General features: G+C 45.2%; 2 non-coding genes across 2 annotated transcripts; one reads left to right on the plus strand and one right to left on the minus strand.

Moving 5' to 3' along the window:
• The first annotated feature begins 3,973 nt into the window (after positions 1–3,973).
• Positions 3,974–4,055, plus strand: trnal-uaa (transfer RNA leucine (anticodon UAA)). Its single transcript has one exon. It is a non-coding gene; the product is annotated as a tRNA-Leu (tRNA).
• Positions 4,056–5,822: 1,767 nt separating this feature from the next.
• On the minus strand, positions 5,823–5,904 carry trnal-uaa (transfer RNA leucine (anticodon UAA)). Its single transcript has one exon. It is a non-coding gene; the product is annotated as a tRNA-Leu (tRNA).
• Positions 5,905–18,258: the final 12,354 nt, after the last annotated feature.

Below are 18,258 nucleotides of genomic sequence, written 5' to 3' on the forward strand. Positions count from 1 at the left end.
GAGAAAACTGAATCCTCACCAGGAGGCGAACAGGGAAAGCAAAAAGAAAAGGCACTGTGTGTTTTCATCAGGAAACCGCTTTTGTCTTTTCATCTGTGATTATTTTAGCTGCAGATTAGTTTCTCCCTTTCTTCCGATTTTTTAAGCGTGAATAAGACCTTTCGGCCCATCTGCAGTGCGGGTCATGAGACTTCCATCTATTCTAGTCCCAGTTCCCATAAACCTGCGTTTCGGATGTTACCAGGGCGAATCTAAATGGGGTTCTCCCTGTGATCTTAAATGACACAACAATGGGACTGAAGTTGGACATGGTCACATTATGTTGTAACACCGCCGAGGAACTCAACCTCATATTTACCCACAGATGGAAACAAACAGAGGGCTCAGGATTAGTCCCATTCCATATGCTTCCCATCCGCCAGTTTCTCCGACCAGCTCACCGCAGCTGGTCAAAGAGGTCTGCAGCACAGAAAATGCCCTTCGGCCCATCAAGTCTGCACCAGTCGAAGACTGGCCCCTGACTGTTTTCATCTCGTTTTCCAACGGTTGGCTCGTAGTTCCAACAAAGTTGGGATGGAATTGTTCAATCCATAGTGTCTCAACTTTCTCTGGAGATTTCTGCATGTTTCACTCTGAAAGGCAGAGGGTTGCAGATTGCCCACATTCGCGACCTGTCTGAAATGTCTTTTTTCCCTTCTCCTGTGTTTTGTATGTGAAAGATGAAGATAGGGTGTAATCTCCCTTTTTATTTGTTGACATTACTGAATCGTAACCGGTAGGATTCCAGGCTGTGAGGGTAAAGCCCAATGAATTTCAAGTCCATTGCCTTAAACACACATCGACGATTACAGAACCACACTGTCCTCTTCATTTTCCAGGTGTCTCTCATTGTGGAGCTGAGGAAGAGTGAATCATTATCGGGTTGGTTTGAATCCAATCACTTCACAGTTTGTAAAAGCGTTAAATGTTGGTGCATGGTGGGACTGGTTGTATCATCCTGACAGATGGAACGGGCATTTATTTATAACCAAGAACAAGAATTGCAAGAGAAACTCAGCAGATCTTACAGCATCTGTGCAGAGAAAATCAGAGACAACATTTCAAAACTTCATCAGAACTCGGTAATCTCCCACAGGTCCTGCCAAACCCGTTAGATTGGACAGCAGCTTCTGTTTTTGTTTCAGATTCCAAGAATCCACAGTTCTTTACATGAACCATTAAAGCAATGCAGAACCGTCTTTGTGGTTCCTCACACGAAAGGGTTCCGTTTGGAGAACATTTTCCTGACCCCACTCGACACACGAAACAGTGCAGCATCCAAAACAGATGCAGCAAGAACAACCATCGCTGTCGCCCTGGGGGCTCTTGAACCGGGAACCTTTCATTTAACAGCCCAATGCGCTGAAACCTCTAACCTCACACCTTGCACGATCCTCTAAAGCAGGCTGTGACTGACTTCCCACTTCAGTCTGCCCTTCCCAGAACGTCAACTGTCCTCTATCAGTTTTACTTTGCCAGAATATAGACTGAGACATTCATTATGGCGACATGGGAACAGTCTGATCCCACCCACTACAGACACACCCATGACACTGGGAACCAGCTCTCCTCCAACCGGGACCATCTCCCTTCGAGCCTCCCAGTGTCTTGTGTGGTCCCGAGTTATTTCATTGATCTAGAGTCCAGATGAGATTTGTATTCTCATGTACAGGAACGAGAATTCTTTCAATGTATCCGATCAGTTCATGTGGTGTCCTCTTCAAGAAGAGGAAGGTGTCTTGACTGTTTCTGCTCAGCCCGACAGTTCACCCTTCTTCATTCTCCTCTGATTCCATTTCCCAAAGAGTTCCCGAAGATTCACAAAGCTGGGAACTGTGTTATAAGGGATGCGCCTTCAACATTTGTGCATCTGCCAACTGACGATATTTTCCCAAAATCTCTTCACAATCCTCTGTCTTACACCGTGTCCAGGGATGAGAAGTCCCGTTTTGTGGAGAGATTCCCGAGGCTGGTGAGTTTCTCTTTGGGGTAAAGATGGTTAACCGGCAATTTCCTGCGGCTGTTTATAATGATGGGAGTGGGAACCGTGGGCATGGGCACTTTGACGAGCAGGACCAAGTGTTACCCCTGACCAGAGGCAGTGAACAGAGGGACTGGGATTAAAGGAATCGAATGAAAAGCAGCACTTCTGGGCAGTACATTCACAGAATACTGCAGGAGCTCGATGGGTCTAGCAGTATCTGTGAAAAGGGAAACAGAAATAACGGTTGGAGTGTGGGATATTTCTTTTTGAGAACTCGAGCAGCCAAAGTCTAATCAAATGATTGGCCTGACTTGCAGAAGTTTGAGCGAGAATGTGCCCTGCAGGGGGTCGTTCAAGATGTAGTCGGCAGGTTTCGACCCTGCATGGGGACACATTAATGGATTACTAACCCATCTCCTTAATCACTGGGGCACGACAATTCCAGGAGGCACACGAGCTCCACATCTTTCTGCTCCAGAACACTCCGGTTTTCTCCAGCAGAGTATTGTACCCTGAACCCCCAGGACCAAGGTGAGGATGCCAACCCGTACACGGACAGGAACGGCAGTGAGAGTGAGGGCAACAGCTGCCATTGTCGTATGGACATCCACAAACACTCCCTTTGAAAAGGACTTTGTCCATATGAAAGTCTGTACAGCAGTATAACCCGGGGCCCAAACAGACTGCGCTGGGGATTCATATTCCAGACAATTTACGGTGGGCACCGTTTTCCCTGAAAGTGAGTGGGGATTGATATTTCATTGCTGATGTGAAACCAGATCCTACATTGAATCTGCTCGCCGGTTTTTGTTGCTGTGGTGAAACGGTGGGCAATCACGGTGTGAAACGTTGTTCTAGCTCTCTGGTTTCCTTCATTCCTGTCCTGGTCAGGGAGGCTGGGGATTGGTCCTCTCCATCAGATGGAGGGACCAGCGCATTGTTGACCCAATTTAATCAAGAATGGAATTGATCATCTTCACTTCTCATGGTTCATTGTTGTTCTGGTTTGTTGGATGTTACTTGAGCACTTTCTGGGACTTGACAATGCATTAAAGCTGCAGTATGTTTGGAAGCACGGTTTGGAATTGTCTCGCTACCATTTGTGTGTGAGCAGTACATGACATGGATGACTCGCACTCCCTCAAAGTCAGCATGTCAGTGTGTCTGGCAATGGTTCCGCCTTTTCTGTTTTGCTTCTGTTCCACGCTAAGAGCTGTCAGTATTTGGATTCGCTGGAGTGCTGAGGGGGTCACACAATTTGTGTGGTATTTTTCTTCAGGCCAAACTCCACCCTCCAGGAAATATCGCCAAACGCGCTGAGTAACAAACAGCATGCGTTTTTTTTTTTATCAAATGGCCTATTCAAGCTGGTGTCAGCTTCTGGAGTGTCTCAGAGTTGCCAAGCACGGAAACAGACCCTGCTATCTAACTTGCCACTGCTAAACAAATAACCGAAATTAATCTAACCAATATTTGCCAAAATTTGTCCCTTATCTCTCCGAACCCTTTCAGATGCCTTTGAAATGTTGTGAGCGCACCAGTCTCTGACACTAAATATGACAATTCATTCTGTACACACGGAAATGTCTGTTTTCAAAACAAGTGTCCCTCACATTCCCTTTAAATATTACTGTTCTCACATTAAACCAATGTTATCTCGCTTTGAACTCATGTGCCTTGTGAAAAATTACTCCCTGACTCTTTTCTCTGTCCGTCTGCCTCCTGACTTTAAAATTCTGTAAGGCCATTCCTCTGCCCTGAAGCTCCAGGGAAAACTGTCGAAGTCTATTCAGCATCGTGCTATTGTCCAAACAGTGCAAACCTTGCAAACCCTTTCAAATACTTTCGAAATTGTTCCACGTTCGTTACTGAATGCGCGATCTGTTCGTGCCTGAAGGGAAGCGATGCTGAAACACTAGTAATGACAATTTTAGAAACTTGTCTCCTTACGGTAGCGTGGCCGAGTGGTCTAAAGCGCTGGATTTAAGCTCCAGTCTCTATCGAGTCGTGGGTTCGAATCCCACCGCTACCAAGTTTGGCGCTGTTCTGCTGCAGGCAATAGAACATAGGGAGCATATGTGTTTTCGTCGTTTTGGCTGTAGCTGCCCAGGCCTCTGATCCAGGCTGACTTGGAAAACAGTGTGAGTCCTTGTTGTCGGACCCTCCTCAAGACCTCTGCTTTCAGACATACTCGCGGCCAGTTTCTGTGTCTCAAATAGTCACTGCATTTGTCTGAAAGTTTGGTGGTTCGAGCCCGACCTTACCACCGAGCATCAACAATTTCAGTTCAAGCATTGAGACCAACCATATCCCGACACTGCAACCACAAGAACCCACCCGAGTCTGCAGCTGGATGTGGCCCCAATCTCTCCAAGGCCCCGCTGCCAACAGAAAGCGGCTACTGCAGCTTCAATCAGCGGCTTCCTGCTCAGCCCTGGGACACAGCACATGGAAAATCCTTCCCCAGGAACGGCTCTTCCCGTGTGAAAGGGACAACCATTCCACTTTAAATTGGACACGGCTTCAGAGGATTGTTCCTGTTCTTGGAACGTTTCATAAACAAAACTCCTGTCTCGCAAATAAGGAGGGGGAAAAGTTGTTGGCAGGAAGAATAGAGAAAGTGTTGACTGTGAGGACTCTGTCTCGTCAGCAGATAGGATTCCTTACACTCGAAACTGGAATGATTGGGTTTCCTTCGGGAATTTCCCAATTGATTTACCGTCTGCCAGAGAGACTGGGAATCACTCCGGAGACATAAAGATGAGGATAAAAATATGAAAATATTTATATTGAGTCTTAAATCCAGAGACAAGTGTTAAATCGATAATAATGTTCTGAAGGAATAATAGCTGAGAAATGGAAAGTGTGAATGATGACATTTGTGATTGGGAGGAATGAACTGGATTCTTGCAAATTGCAATGCCGGGTGAAATATGCTCAGTATGAAATCACACACTCATCAATCGTGAGCCAGGCCCAGCTACTTTAGTCGGTAGAGCATGAGATGCTTCATCTCAGGGCCGTAGGTTCCAGCCTCACGCTGGGCCCTTTCCCTCCTTTAAAGAAATCCATCTCTCTGCTCCCCTTGCAGTATTGCAACCCAGTGTAGGGGTTGGTTTGGACACGTCGATCCGACTGTGTTTGATCACACCTCGGTTTCTGAGTGAAAGCTGTCTCCACTTGCCCATAAGATGGAAGCCTATCTGCTGACGAGACAGAGTCCTCACAGTCAACACTTTCTCTATTCTTCCTGCCAACAACTTTTCCCCCTCCTTATTTGCGAGACAGGAGTTTTGTTTATGAAACGTTCCAAGAACAGGAACAATCCTCTGAAGCCGTGTCCAATTTAAAGTGGAATGGTTGTCCCTTTCACACGGGAAGAGCCGTTCCTGGGGAAGGATTTTCCATGTGCTGTGTCCCAGGGCTGAGCAGGAAGCCGCTGATTGAAGCTGCAGTAGCCGCTTTCTGTTGGCAGCGGGGCCTTGGAGAGATTGGGGCCACATCCAGCTGCAGACTCGGGTGAGTTCTTGTGGTCTCAATGCTTGGACTGAAATAATTGTGGTTCGGTGCTAAGGGCGGGCTCGAACCACCAAGCTTCCAGCCAAATGCAGTGACAATTTGATACACAGAAACTGGCCATGCAGATGTCCGAAAGCAGAGGGGTTGAGGAGAGTCCGACAGCAAGGACTCACACTGTTTTCAGACTCAGTTGACCTGAGCAGCGGCAAACACAACAACGAAAACGCAGACAGCCTACAGAGGTTCTGCTTTGTTCAGCTGTTTGCAGTGGAGCAACCGCTGGTAGCGGTGGGATTCGAACCCACGACTCGTTAGAGATTGGAGCTTAAATCCAGCGCCTTAGACCACTCGGCCACGCTACCACAAAGGAGCAAAGCGCCAAAATCTCATTACTAGCGTTTCAGCATCGCTTCACTTCAGGCACTGACAGATCGCGCATTTAGTAACGAACGTGGAACAATTTCGAAAGTATTTGAAAGGGTTTGCAAGGTTTGCACTGTTTGGACAATAGCACGAAGCTGAATTGGCTTCGGCAGTTTTCCCTGGAGCTTCAGGGCTGAGGAATGGCCTTACAGAATTTTATAAAGACATGAGGGAGACGGACAGAGAAAAGAGTCAGGGAGTAATTTTTCACAAAGTACTTGAGTTCAATGCGAGATAACTTTGGTTTAATGTGAGAACAGTAACATTTAAAGGGGATGTGAGGGACACTTGTTTTGAACACAGACATTTCCGTGTGTACAGAATGAATTGTCATATTTAGGGGCAGAGACTGGTGCGCTCACAACATTTCAAAGGCATCTGAAAGGGTTCGGAGAGATAAGGGACAAATTTTGGCAAATATTGGTTAGATTAATTTCGGTTATCTGTTTAGCAGTGGCAAGTTAGATAGCAGGGTCTGTTTCCGTGCTTGGCAACTCTGAGACGCTCCAAAAGCTGACACCAGCTTGAATAGACCATTTGATAAAAAAAAAAACGCTTGCTATTTGTTACTCAGCGCGTTGGGCTATTTTTCCGGGAGAGTGGAGTTTGGCTGAAGAAAAATACCACACAAATTGTGTTACCCCCTCAGCACTCCAGCGAATCCAAAAACTGACAGCTCTTAGCGTGGAACAGAAGCAAAACAGAAAAGGCGGAACCATTGCCAGACACACTGGCATGCTGACCTTGAGGGAGTGCGATTCGTCTATGTCATGTACTGCTCACACAAACGGCAGCGAGACAATTCCAAACCGTGCTTCCAAACATACTGCAGCGTGTTTGGCGGAGCTGGGAAGATGGTTTGCAGCATTTTCCTCACATTTCTGGGTGACATCCTCAGGGCTGCAGAGTCTGTTGTGAAGCGCTGCTGTCCTGGGGCAGTTGGAATTGATTTGGTTTCATTCCCGCTCCTTCCGGTTTTTGGGGTTACAGACTGGGTCCAGATGAATCTGTTTATTGATGGAATCCGCGGATGAGTGCCCTGCTTCTAGAAATTCTCTCTCTGCCTTCTGTTAGCCCTGTCATATTACAATTGTGCTGTTCTCACCAAACCTTGCCGTCTGGACGGATTACTACTCGGGACAGCTGGTCCGTGACAATTCGGGACTGTCACACAATATCTTTGCCAAGAATGGATATCCCCCCGATTTCATTCCCAGATGTCTGGCACACACGAAGTTCACAACGAGGATATTCCACCAGGCAATTTGAAAAGCATACTCCCCTTTATTAAAATAAATTGCTGGGAACTGACAGTCAGACTCCTCTGAACACACTGGGTTACAACAGACACATAAACCGACAGCCTCACTCAGACAAAACTCCCCAGAACACAACACCCAATACCCATCATGTACCAACGTGGCAGCATCTGTGGAGAGAAACAGGTTTAATGTTTCAGATTGACAGAACCAGACTAGTTATGCATTTTATTGTTTTAATGCTAGAGTAATTGTCTGTTTTACTTAGCAAATCAGCATATTTATCAGAATATTACATTAGTCGCGAAATGTCAACTTTCTGAATGTCAACCGACTTTTCTGGTTGTAATGCTGATTCCGTTGCCTTGAGCTGCTGAAACGCTGGCCTTCAATTGTTCTTTTTTATTCCCCTTTCTGTCAGTGAGCACCCATTTTAAATGGAGAGTTTCTATTCCGTTGCCTTGAGCTGGTGAAACGCTGGCCTTCAATTGTTCTTTTTTATTCCCCTTTCTGTCAGTGAGCACCCATTTTAAATGGAAAGTTTCTATTTTCAGGCTCGCCCTCAATACGCGTCTCTACTCGTCTATCATTTCCTCTGCGTATCAACCTCACTCTCTTCCACATGCCCCCACTCTCTGTCTATCAATATCCCTTATTTTCCATTTCTGCTGTGTGAAAAGTCTGACATTCGGAGATAGTTTGAGAGTAGACCTCCTAAGCATAATTGCCAAAATTGTTTGGTGCATTAGCCAAAAGGAATTGGGTCTGTGTGGGTTACTCTCTGGAGGGATAGTGTGGGGCCGATGGGCCTGTTTCCAAGCGATAGGGAATCTAACCACCCTGTTCGAAACTCATTCGTGGCGTAGGACGCCATTCAATTCCATTCCAGGATCTAGAACCAAAAGCACTGTCGGAGCAGCGAGATATTTCCAACTCAGAAAGGTGAGATCCGAGATGGGTGATTTGTGGTTACAGTTCTCTCGTGTGTCTGTTGCTATTGTCCTTCTAGATAGATGCAAACAATCACTGGGTTGGTCTGGGTCTGTGTTCTGTGAGGAAGCAGGAGTTAGTTTTCAATAAGATAATTCAAAAGAAGAGAAATATATCTTCATTTCCTGACTGGGAATTGTATCCCAGTCTGGGCATTACAAACTCAGACTCCGAACCAGTGACCCTACTGCAGCTGACAGTAACACTTGTGACCTGATCTGTCCAGACTCTGTGTATGATCTTCACGTCATCATCTTCTTCAGCAGCAATGTTTCTCTCTCTAAGTTTCCAAACTATTCATATTGCCGCCCTGGTTTCAATGTGAAGAAAGTGGAGCTGTGCTAACCTGATTTACTGCAGGAAGGTACAGAACAGTTTGATACTAACAGCGGCTCGTTTTGAGGCGTTGATCTGCGGTGATGGGGGGGGGGGGGGGGCACAAATAAAGCCTTGATTCAAATCGTCTGATTCCAAATTCCTTGTCGGAAATGACCAGAGGATTCTCGCTGAATTTGTTCAGGACCTTTACTGGAAGTGACACTAAAGCCAAGTATGAAAGTACATTCCAGTGGAGTGCATCGTAAGATAGCGTAATGACTGTGAATAAAATGCTGGAGACGTCCAGCAGAAGAACAGGCGACACAGAAGCAGGTACCTGAGGACAAATGTATTTGCTTTGCCATTGAAAGGCCCTGTTACACAAAGTGGATTATCTTTGCTGGTTGATCACCTTATGAATGTTGTTTCCCAGATCTCCATGTTTACATCACATATGGAAAGGTGTCCAGCGTGTGCGTGTGTGCATCCGGCTAGTGAAGCAATAGATAAAACATCTGACTTTGAATCAGGCGATTGTAGTTTTACATCCTGCATGTCTCGAGTGCAACGTGTTAGTTCAGCCAATTGCATGTTGTCAGTTGCTATTTTCTTAGGTTCTTTCGAGCTGCAGTGATTGGATCAGTGTGTATTCAAATTAAATGTTGCTTTTGGATAATATTTTGAGCCAAAACTAGAAACTGGGACTGGAATACATGGATGTCCGATGAGCTGCAATGTACGATGGGCCGAACGGTCTCTTCCCACTCTGTGAAAGCTCGAAGGCAAGGAGGACCTAATCTGCAGCAAGACTGATCAGAAATGAAAAGGTAAAAGTGTTTTCATTCTGAATAAATACAAGGCCGCCTTCTGCCTTCCCTTGTCGTCTAGTAGCCAGCATTTGGCTCTCTCGCCGCCGTGACACGGGTTCTATCCCCGGTCAAGGAATGCGTGCTTTGTTCTGCACACACATCGTGGTAAGAATATTTCTGACCACTTTTCCAAAACTGGCCGAACATCGGTTTTGTGCCAACCGTTTTAAAGTTGAACAGAAAACCAAGAGATGTAGATGTTGGAAATCTGAACCAAAAACAAGAATTGACGTGCAAACTGAATAGTCCTGGCAACATCTGTGGGGAGAAACAGAGACAATGATTCACAACGACAGAACCAGATTAGTTCTTCATTTCTAGACCACAATGCTGGGATAATGGTCAGTTTTATCGGTCGAATGAGGATAGTTATCAAAATCTTGTTTTTTGTCAGTTAGCAGCCATGTCGACCCGAGATCTGATTCTTTCAGGGTCTTCCTCAAGATGAGTCTCTAATTTTCTGTCTTTATCTCTGTGTATCTACCTCACCCTTTATCATATTCTTTGACCCTTTATTTGCCAATATCCCTCATTTCCCATTCCTACTCTATGAAAAGCCTGACGATCAGGGATAGTTTGAGAATGGAGCTGCTGAGAGGTTTTCTGGAACCTGGCAGGAGACTGGAAAACTTGGCTCACACTCTACGGATAATACGTCTGCCACTTGGATGTGATATAAGGAGCCGGTTCTTCCTCAAAATATTGTAACCCTTTCGAAATTAAAGTTACATTCCTTATCCAATAGAAGATAAACTACAACAAAGGAGAATATGGAGGCGTTAATGATGCTGTAAAATGAAGGAATGGCGACAGCAGAGAATGAGGGTGATCCACCCGTGGTTTCTGTGCCATAACCACAACATCCACGGCCTTTCTGCAGTGTCTCCTGCCTCACCTCGTTATTCCCACCAAACTTGGAATGAAGGCGAGAGAATAAAAGTAGAGGAGAGGAAGGAGTGCTTTTGGAACAGCGGCAAGAAACTCCAAGTTGGTGTATTGGTTAGGAAGGATAACATGCACTGCTGGAACTAAACCAGGAAAAAGGAGTGGGTTTACCAAACCATAACAGGCTCGAACTCAAACAGGATGCTGAGTCCCTTCATCAGTAACACGACCCTTAATAAAAGGTGAACCTACGGGCCTTCAATACAACAAGCGGGCGCAGCTGGGATTGGACCCTATGGTCAGCTGCTTCCCAAGGAGGGGTTTGAAATAACTAAGGGACGGCCATATGTGCAGTTCCTTAACCACATGACCACAGTAACTCGGAAATACATTTCTGTATCAATATTACTCAGTGTGATTTACAATCAAACCCCACTGTTGCAAAACCAGACATTTCACGATTGAACATTCTTCAATGCAAAGGCACATAAAAGGGCAATCTTCTCTTACATTGGCTTCAAACAGATATTTGTATCTGTTTAAAAAACAGGACAAAGGGGAAGTTGTTCATTCTCTTGGGGAGTATTGATGGATTTAATACACACAGTGGTAATCTCACACGAAGAGGAACAGTGTCATTGCCATGAATTGCCCAGGAATGGTGTGTGAGCCAATGTAAACAGTTTGCAGTAAAGGCTGACCCATTAGCAGCGACACTGAGCCTTGCACCACCAGATCCAGACTCACTTCCTGCCTCATGCCTCCCAGTCCTCATTGTCATTCACGTCAATTTCACTTCCCTGCTCCACTTCCCAACTTACTACCGATCTCCGGCAGGTGTCCGATTGGAACCTACCACTGTTAGAAACGCATTCCTGGGATAAAGATATGACTCAATGGAATAGGACTCGCTGTCCATCCCTAAATCCCCCAGAGATGGAGGATATGAGTTGCTTTTGTGAACCATTGAACTCCTTCACACGGAGGTACAGCCATTATGCTGCAAGTGCGGGATTTCCTGGATTTACACCCAGAGACACTGAAGGAACACCAACATATTCCCAACTCAGGAAGGTGAGATGATTGGAGGGAGATTTGAAGGGGTCACTATCGTATCTGTCCACTGTCATTGTCCTTCTACATGGTTCAAGTAATCACTGGGCTGATTCTGGAGTGATCCCGGTCTGTCTTCTGTGTGGAACGGGGAATGCGTTTTCATTCAGACAATTCACATGAAGAGAATTAAACCTTCATTCCCTGAATGGGAACTGTATCCATGTCTGGACGATACAAACTTTGACTCCACAGCACGGGCCCCCGGTAATGCTGACAATATCCAAAGCGACCTGAATTGTACACACCCTTGTGCCTGTCCTTCCCTTCATAACCACCTTCGGCAACAAAGTTTCTCTCTTCAATTTTGCAAATGCTTCATATTATCGCCTTGGGTTTCAAAATAAAGAAAGTGGAGCTGTGGGAATCTGATGTTGGTCAGTCGGTGTAATGCAGGAATGTACAGAACAGGTTGACGCGGGCAGAGACCCGTTTTGAGGCGTGAGGTTGAAGTGAAGGGGTTCCACCAATAAAAAGCACTGTTCATCTCGTCTGATTCTCCATCCCGGGATTCAAATCAACAGAGGTTTCTCGCTGGACTGGTTCAGGATCTTGACGGGAAGAGGCCATGACGCAAGGTATGAAAAGATATTTCACTGGAGTGAATCAAAAAATCGCGGAGTGACTGTGAATAAAATGTTGGCAACTTCCAGCAGAGGCGCAGGCGACACTGAAGCAGGGACCTGAGGGTAAATATGTTTCCTTGGGCATTGAAAGACATTGCTTCACGGAGTGGGACATCCGATGGGAAACAGTGACGATAATTATTTTTACTGATTGTTCACCTTGTGAATACTGTTTCCCCCGATGTCCATGTTTCCATTTCATATCGACTCCCTGTCGGACCTCCGGCTGCCGCTGGGACACTGACATCATGGATAATGGCTCTGACTTTTGGTGAATCGAATCCTTCCTGATTTGTGTGCAATGTACTGCAGGGATTGGATCAGTGGGTCCCGAATTTGGGAGTATTGTACCTCAATGTGCGACAGATTTTGAGGAGCTGCAGACTTTGGATCAGAGTTTTTTCAAATTTGAAAGTTGCATGTGAGGCAATTGTCCATTTTAAATTCCAGCTCATCGCAACGTCTCTCATTGTCTGTAAAACTGGCTTTAGTTACACCTAAAGCTGCCTTTTGTCGGAGAAACGTGTGTGTGTGTGTTTGGTGGAGGGGGTGTCTTAAGTTGGTGGAGAGCGGTACTGAAGCACAAGGAGCTGGTATAATCCCGAAACCTCTGCACTCCCCCCACCCCCCACCTCCGGGAATGTGTGTCTGTGACTCACTCTATGGGTGAAAATATGACGTGATTTCACTTCGGTATGACGGTGTAGAACTCACTCCCATTGGTGTCTCGTTTAAGATCACAGGGATAATCTTTTCTGAATTTTGCGTTGAAAACATCAGAACACACAAGGTATCGTGCCAAAGCTGGACACTGGATCGAAAACAGATGGCTATCTGATGATCCATACTGCACGATGGGCCGAATGGTATTTTCCGACTGTGTTAAAAAAACCTCAAAGACAACGAGAAACTAATGTGCAGCGAAAATGATCCAAAATGAAATGCATAAGTGGTTTCATTGAGAATAAATGCGACAGTTTCTGTCTCCTTCCCTTTTAATCTCACGGTTAGGAGTTGGTGCACTATCTGAAGGGGAAAGGGTGATTCCTGGTCAGGGAATGGGCGATATGTTCTGCAAAGATATCTTGCTAACAGTATTTCTGACCGATTTTCTGAAGCCGTCAGGTCATTCGTTTTGTCTCAAACGTTGTTAAGAATAACATGAAACAAAGAACTGCAGATGTTTGAAATCCGAACCAAAACCAAGATTTGATAGAAAAACTCAGTAGGACAGTGGAGAGAAACAGAGTTAATGGTTCATATCAGCAGAGCGAGGTTACTTCGACATTTCTGTATTATATTTTTGGTAAAATGATCAGTTATCCCAGTCAGGATATTTACCAAAATCTTTCATTAACTTACAACCGTCAATGTTGAAAATTCAAAATGACTTTGTTGGCTGTAAGAATCCTTCCGTTACCCGGAGCTGGTGAAAGGCTGTGCTTAATAGTTACCTTTTTATTCCTATTTGTTTCTGTCAGTCAGCAGCCATGTCGATTGGAGAATTGGTCCTTTCAGTATCTCCCTCAATATGCGTCTCCATCTTTCTTTCTTTCTCTGTGAATGTACCTGACCCTCTTTCACATTCTCGGACTCTCGGTCTGCCCCATATTCCTCATTTCCCATTTCTGCTCTTTGAAAAGTCTGATATTCGGAGACAAATTGAGAGTGGACCAGCTAACAGGCTTTCTGCCCCCTCGGTAGCATGTGTGGGATTGGGCTCACATTCTCCGAATAATGTGTCTGGCACTTATTCCTGAGGTGAGGAGTCATTCCTTCCTCCAAATATTACGATCCTTTCGAGTTCTAAATAAACTTCATAATCCACAAGAAAAGAAACCGCAATCACAGTGCAAACCACAACGACAGGAGAACAATGAAGTATTTCCTGTTGGTGTGGAATGAATGAATGTTGACAGCAGAGAATTAGGGTGAACAGCTCTTGGTGTCTGCGCCATTACTGCAACATTCACCGGCGAGTCTGCCATGTCTCCTGGCTCACCTCGTTATTCCCAACAAACTGGAAATGAACGAGGCGTAATAAAGGAGGAGGAGAAGCAGAAGTTCTTGTCAAACACAGGAAGGAAACTCCAGATTGAATTAATAGTTCGGAAGAAACAATATCCACTGGAGGAACTAAACCAGGGAGCAGATCAGGATCACCAAAATAGGCTGACACTCAAACAGGACGCATGGTTGACTGATGAGCAACACTGACTTGGGAGATTTTGAAACAACCATGTATTTGGTAAAATACTCAGGCACCACTACGATGTGAAATCTTGGTGGGCTGTTTATGATGTGGGTAAGTTCACGAACTGAGCCACGGCACCACACCACAAGTGGTTTTCTCATCCCAGTTCCTTCACCAATTGTTAACAGGAACTGGGAATTGTGTTTTTGCTACATTAATGTTGCTCAGTGAGAATTGCACTCAAACCCACTTTTGCAAAGACAGTTTATGGCTGAACGTTCTGCACTGAAATTGTACAGAAAAAGACAATCTCCTCTTCCATTGGCTTCAAACTGATATGTTCAACTGTTTAAACTGACAGGATAAAGAGAATGTATTCATCCTCTCAGGGCCCATTAACCCTGTTAATATACACAGGGAACCTCACAAAAAGAGGAACAGGGTCATTGTGCTAAACTGACCTGAACAGGGTGTGAGTTAGTGTAAACAATATGGAGTAAAGATTTGGAGGTGCCGGTGTTGGACTGGGGTGGACAAAATTAAATAATCACACAACATCAGGTTATAGTCCAACAGGTTTATTTGATAGTACCAGCTTTTGGAGCGCTGTTCCTTCATCAGGTGGTTGTGGGGCATAACATCATACCACACAGAATTTATCGTAAAAGATTACAGGGTGATGGCACTGAAAATAAAATATTTAAAACTGAAGTTGGTTGTCTGTTCAGTCTGTATACTTTTAGAAATACCATGTTAGATTTTGTTCTTTCATATGTAAACCCTACGTAAAAATAGCTAAATTCTCAGGTAAATCTTTAACGATAGGTGCCCCCTCAGCTCAGATTGAGCCTTGAAGGTGTGAGGTTGAAATCTGCCTGTGTCCCAATGTTCTGTCGTGGCAGAAGCTGGGGGTACCCCTGCCTCATGGCTTTCAAGATGTATTTGACATCGGCAGTGAGGTTCCCACATCGGGTCCCATTGCCTAATATGATGGGAGATCCGGGTGTGTTGTCTTTGTGGATTTTTTGTAGGCAGTAGAAGTCGCCTGAATGAGAAGTGCATTTCAGAGATTAGATCAGAGTGGTGCTGGAAAAGCACTTCAGGTCAGGCAGCATCCGAGGGGCAGGAAAATACACGTTTCGGGCAAAAGCCCTTTATCAGGATTACGGAGGTGCCGAGCACAGAAACAGGCCCTCCATTCCACCTCGTCCCTGCTGACCAGATAACCGATATTAATTAGCTATATGAGCCAACATTTGTTCCTTACCCCTCCAAACAATCCCTGACTACATTCCATCCAGATGCCTTTTAAATAGAGACATAGAGATGTACAGCATGGAAATAGACCTATTTATTGTTTCCACCAAATAAAGGAGCTGGAGCAGCGTCTCTGCTTCCTCCTGTATTAGAGAAAATAAAGGAGCTGGAGCAGCGTCACTGCTTCCTCCTGTATTATAGAAAATAAAGGAGCCGGAGCAGCGTCACTGATTCATCCTGTATTATAGAAAATAAAGGAGCTGGAGCAGCGTCACTGCTTCCTCCTGTATTATAGAAAATAAAGGAGCTGGAGCAGCGTCTCTGCTTCCTCCTGTATTATAGAAAATAAAGGAGCTGGAGCAGCGTCACTGCTTCCTCCTGTATTATAGAAAATAAAGGAGCTGGAGCAGCGTCTCTGCTTCCTCCTGTATTATAGAAAATAAAGGAGCTGGAGCAGCGTCTCTGCTTCCTCCTGTATTATAGAAAATAAAGGAGCTGGAGCAGCGTCTCTGCTTCCTCCTGTATTATAGAAAATAAAAGAGCTGGAGCAGCGTCTCTGCTTCCTCCAGTATTATAGAAAATAAAGGAGCTGGAGCAGCGTCTCTGCTTCCTCCTGTATTATAGAAAATAAAGGAGCTGGAGCAGCGTCACTGCTTCCTCCTGTATGAAATAAAATAAAGGAGCTGGAGCAGCGTCACTGCTTCCTCCTGTATGAAATAAAATAAAGGAGCTGGAGCAGCGTCACTGCTTCCTCCTGTATTATAGAAAATAAAGGAGCTGGAGCAGCGTCACTGCTTCCTCCTGTATTATAGAAAATAAAGGAGCTGGAGCAGCGTCACTGCTTCCTCCTGTATTACAGAAAAATAAAGGAGCTGGAGCCGCGTCACTGCTTCCTCCTGTATTATAGAAAATAAAGGAGCTTGAGCAGCGTCACCGCTTCCTCCTGTATTATAGAAAGTAAAGGAGCTGGAGCAGCGTGTCTGCTTCCTCCTGTATTATAGAAAATAAAGGAGCTGGAGCAGCATCACTGCTTCCTCCTGTATTATAGAAAATAAAGGAGCTGGAGCAGCGTCACTGCTTCCTCCTGTATTATAGAAAATAAAGGAGCTGGAGCACCGTCACTGCTTCCTCCTGTATTATAGAAAATAAAGGAGCTGGAGCAGCGTCACTGCTTCCTCCTGTATTATAGAAAGTAAAGGAGCTGGAGCAGCGACTCTGCTTCCTCCTGTATTATAGAAAATAAAGGAGCTGGAACAGCGTCACTGCTTCCGTCTCTTTTATAGAAAATAAAGGAGCTGGAGCAGCGTCTCTGCTTCCTCATGTATTATAGAAAATAAAGGAGCTAGAGCAGCGTCACAGCTTCCTCCTGTATTATTGAAAATAAAGGAGCCGGAGCAGTGTCACTGCTTCCTCCTGTATTATAGAAAATAAAGGAGCTGGAGCAGCGTCACTGCTTCCTACTGTATTATAGAAAATAAAGGCGATGGAGCAGCGTCACTGCTTCCTCCTGTATTATAGAAAATAAAGGAGCTGGAGCAGCGTCACTGCTTCCTCCTGTATTATAGAAAATAAAGGAGCTGGAGCAGCGTCACCGCTTCCTCCTGTATTATAGAAAATAAAGGAGCTGGAGCAGCGTCACTGCTTCCTCCTGTATTATAGAAAATAAAGGAGCTGGAGCAGCGTCTCTGCTTCCTTTTGTATTATAGAAAATAAAGGAGCTGGATCAGCGTCACTGCTTCCTCCTGTATTATAGAAAATAAAGGAGCTGGAGCAGCGTCACTGCTTCCTCCTGTATTATAGAAAATAAAGGAGCTTGAGCAGCGTCTCTGCTTCCTCCTGTATTACAGAATATAAAGGAGCTGGAGCAGCGTCACTGCTTCCTCCTGTATTATCGAAAATAAAGGAGCTGGAGCAGTGTCACTGCTTCCTCCTGTATTATAGAAAATAAAGGGGCAGGAGCATAGTCACTGCTTCCTCCTGTATTATAGAAAATAAAGGAGATGGAGCAGCGTCTCTGCTTCCTCCTGTATTATAGAAAATAAAGGAGCTGGAGCAGCGTCACTGCTTCCTCCTGTATTATAGAAAATAAAGGAGCTGGAGCAGCGTCACTGCTTCCTCCTGTATTATAGAAAATAAAGAAGCTGGAGCAGCGTCACTGCTTCCTCCTGTATTATAGAAAATAAAGGAGCTGGAGCAGCGTCACTGCTTCCTCCTGTGTTATAGAAAATAAAGGAGCTGGAGCAGAGTCACTGCTTCCTCCTGTGTTATAGAAAATATGTTGGCACTCCCACCAATTTTCCAATGTAATGTCACTCTGCACTGAGTCTCCCATTTTTTGATTCCCACCAAATCTCCCAGTTACTCATACCCCTGTACTAATTCTTCTATTTACTGGTCCCCGAGCCCGATTCGACTATTAAAGGGTGCGCTACCCTCATTCTCCCATTTCCTGGTGCCATACACCCATTCTGTCATTTAGCTCCACTGTGCACCAGTTCATCCATTCAGTATTTCCCTGCAACAATTCTCCCATTTAGTAGTTCGCTGCCAGAATTCTCTGATCTTGCGATCCCTGCATCAAATCTCCAAATTACCAACCTGACACATATCTTCCCTATCCTGTTGAACTGCACCAACTCCCCCATTTCGTGGTACACTGTATTGATTCTAGACCACTAATCCTTTGCAACATCTGTCCTATTTACTGATTCGCTGCCCGTGTTCTCCCATTTGCTCCAATTCTCGAAGTTATCAGCACCCTGCACCAGGTCTCTCATTTACT

Source organism: Chiloscyllium punctatum, unplaced genomic scaffold (assembly GCF_047496795.1).
Source record: "Chiloscyllium punctatum isolate Juve2018m unplaced genomic scaffold, sChiPun1.3 scaffold_185, whole genome shotgun sequence".
Lineage (NCBI taxonomy): Eukaryota > Metazoa > Chordata > Chondrichthyes > Orectolobiformes > Hemiscylliidae > Chiloscyllium > Chiloscyllium punctatum.